Here is a 3,463-nt window from a genome sequence, read left to right on the forward strand (position 1 = left end):
ACCACCATTGCTATCACCACCACAATCACCACCACCACCACCATCACTATCACCACAACAATCAGCACCACCACCACCAACAACACCATCATCACAACAACTACTATAACAAGTAAAACTTTTTTTCGTTTGAGACAGGATTTCTCTGTGCAGCCCTGACAGTCCTGGAAGTCACTGTGTAGACCAGGCTGGCCTCCGACTCACAGATCCACCTGTCTCTGCCTCCCAAGCTCTGGAATTAAAAGCATGCACCACCACACCCAGCTTAATAACTCCCCCACCCACCTTTTCCAAAACAGAGCTTCTCTGTGTAGCTTTGGCTGTCCTGGACTCACTTTATAGACCAGGCTGGCCTCCAACTCACAGAGATCCACCTGCCTCTGCCTCTGCCTCTGCCTCTACCTCTGCCTCTGCCCCTGGCCCTGCCCCTGCCCCTGCCCCTGCCCCTGGCCCTGCCCCTGCCCCTGCCCCTGCCTCTGCCCCTGCCCCTGCCTCTGCCCCTGGCCCTGCCCCTGCCTCTGCCCCTGGCCCTGCCCCTGCCCCTGCCCCTGGCCCTGCCCCTGCCCCTGCCCCTGCCCCTGCCCCTGCCTCTGCCCCTGGCCCTGCCCCTGCCCCTGCCTCTGCCCCTGCCCCTGGCCCTGCCCCTGCCCCTGCCCCTGCCCCTGGCCCTGCCCCTGCCTCCCCGGGTGCTGGGATTACAGGCGTGCACCACAGCACCTGGTTAGTAAACCTTTCTTAAAGGTAACAAATATTCAGTAGAGACTGCACTTCATTCCAGGCCCAGGTTATCTCCCGACAGTTATTGGTCAGGGAGGTCCCAAGGCATCCAAAACTACACAGGCTGTTGCCATCGATCTGGATTGCTCACCAGAACTAGATAGATGGTAAGTCCCAGTTGCTGACAGCCCCCTTTGGGTGCTGGACACAGACAACCAAGCTGGACCTGAGCTGGAAAATTCCCCCCTCCTGAAGGTGTTTGGGGGGAGAGAAGTCACCAATGGTGTCCCTACAGCCACCCATACATGCTACACCACCAAGTGCCAGGCAAGATGTGCCCACTAATGCAACAGTGGCATTGGGTTATTGGGTTATGGGACAACAGGAAGAAATTCATGCCTAGTACCGCAAATCTGGTCAGAAGTCCATGGTTTGGGAAGCCACAGGATCTGGGGAGGGACCCATCACTGTTGTTTTGATAAATGATATATCGTCAAACTGCTTTTTAAATATTTATGGTTATTCCCATTCATGAGTGGCGCCCTCAGCCTTGCCAGAGATGCTTGTCTCTGCAGGAGTCAGCAATCCACACGGACTCAGTTAAAGTGCTGAAAATAAGTGACCATGAAATGCTCAGCCCCAATCGGAATGCCCTTATCACACAGCCCTCCGCCTGATTCACTCATCAGGGACCGTCCTGGAAGAGGGATTGGAAAAAATTTAAAAGCCAGATGATGGCGAAGAGTGCTGCAAAGTCTTCTGGACATGACATGGCCACCACGGCTCTGGTCACCTGCACAAGATCAAGCCAGTAAGCTTAGGCAGAAGGCCAGCAGGCAGCAAGTACCTGCAGAGGACTGGAGAGAGGGGCGGAATGCGGCTCAGTTGTCTCTGGGAGTGGATACACACATAGCCGCTCCCTCCCCCACACAAGTAGATGAATGGATGTACAAGTCGGGAAGAATTTTTAAAATACTTTGAATGAACATAGGGATTGTTCACTTATCTACAACAGAAAGCTCCGGGTTTAAAACCCAAATCAAATGTGTACGTGGAAAACATGTCAGAAGGGCTGAGTCTATTCCTAGGGAACTTTTGAGACCTATGAATTCCTTCCATATTTTTCCCAAGGAGGAGGTCCTATAGGCACCATGCTTTCAGAGATACCCCTAAAATAGACCAAGGATACGTGATACGGGGCTGTCACTGAATCGATAGAATGGTTGCATGCATGAAGCCCTTCCATCCGCAGCTCTGCACAAAACCAGGCATGATGGCATGTGCCTGTTACCCCAGTACTCAGGAAGTGGGGCCACCATCACTCCTACCTCCAGAATACATGGTGATCTGTATACCTTTTCAAAAACCATCATCATCATCATCAGAGAAGGAAGTGTTGGCTCTAATAATAGAACCCGCAGGCAGCGTTAATTAGATACTAAAGGAGAGCAGTTACGTGACCTTTACACACACACACACACACACACACACTCACACACCTATGAGGTCAGGGTGTCATCTAGCCGCCACATGGGACAGTTCACACAGCAGAGCGGAAACCTACTTCTCTGCTGGGTCCTAGGCTTTATGGATACTCAGCTGCAGACTGAAGAGTGAGGCTGAGTTGGGGACCTTTCCTTTAAGGTCAGGGTGGACTTGCTCCTGCTGTAATATCCCCTCCCTCCATCGACAGCTCTGATATACGCATGACAGCTGGAGCAGGTGTGGGAGGATCGAGATTAAACAGGTGCCCAGCACAGTGGTGGAGCATGCCTGTAATTCCAGGACTCCAGAGGCAGAGACAGGTTTGAGAGTCCCACACCAGCCTGGGATATTCGGTAAGTTCCTGTCTCAGAAATAACTGAGGGCTGGGGAAATAGTTCACTGGTAATCCAGCATGCCCCCCACCACTTCTCCTCAACACACAAGAAGCACTAGTACTGATGAGGAAGTAGAAAGCTAGACAAATGTTTCTAGGGAACGATTGGCTTAGAGGACCAAACAGCCCAGTCATCACGAGCTTCAACATGGGCCAGTGAGACGGCTCAGACAATAAAGGGGCATGTAGCCAGGCCTGACAGCCTGAGTTCAATTCCTAGGACCCAGATGGTAGAAGGAAAGAGCTGACTCCTCCTGAAAACTGTTCTCTCATTTCCACATGTACCACAGAACACGCATGTGCGTGCACACATATGAATGTGTATGTATACACACACACAGTAATGCTATGTTAAATCTCTTTTCAGTGTATTCTGTTTATCTGTGTGTAGGTGTGTGGGTAAGCATGTATGTGTGTAGAGACCAGAGATCAACCTCAGGTGTCATTTATTAGGTGCAATCTTGCTTCTTGAAACATGGTCTCTCACTGAACCTGGAGCTCACCAAACAGGCTAGACAGGCTGGCCATCCAGCCCCAGAGATCAGCCTTTCTCTACCTCCCCAAAACTGGACTCACGAATGTATGCAACCCACCATCTTTTAGATGGGTGCTGAGAGCCAAACTCACCCGTGTGCCAAAAGCACTTAACCAGCCAACCTGGCTCAGTATCCCCTTAACATGGCTTTTTAACAAAGCAAATATAATGCACAAAAAAGTACCCAATTCTAAAATAAAGGTAAAAAATCTACAAGCCTCAACTTTCTGTCTGACTCAGGCTCCATCAGGGCTCACAGGGCATGTCACTTATCCTGTGCCTCATCAGCCTGGCCCTGGAAGGACAAGAGGGCAGGCACCTGGCTAACCAAG

The sequence above is a fragment of the Psammomys obesus genome, unplaced genomic scaffold (genome assembly GCF_907164565.1).
Source record: "Psammomys obesus unplaced genomic scaffold, mPsaObe1.curated_primary_1811, whole genome shotgun sequence".
Classification (NCBI taxonomy): Eukaryota; Metazoa; Chordata; class Mammalia; order Rodentia; family Muridae; genus Psammomys; species Psammomys obesus.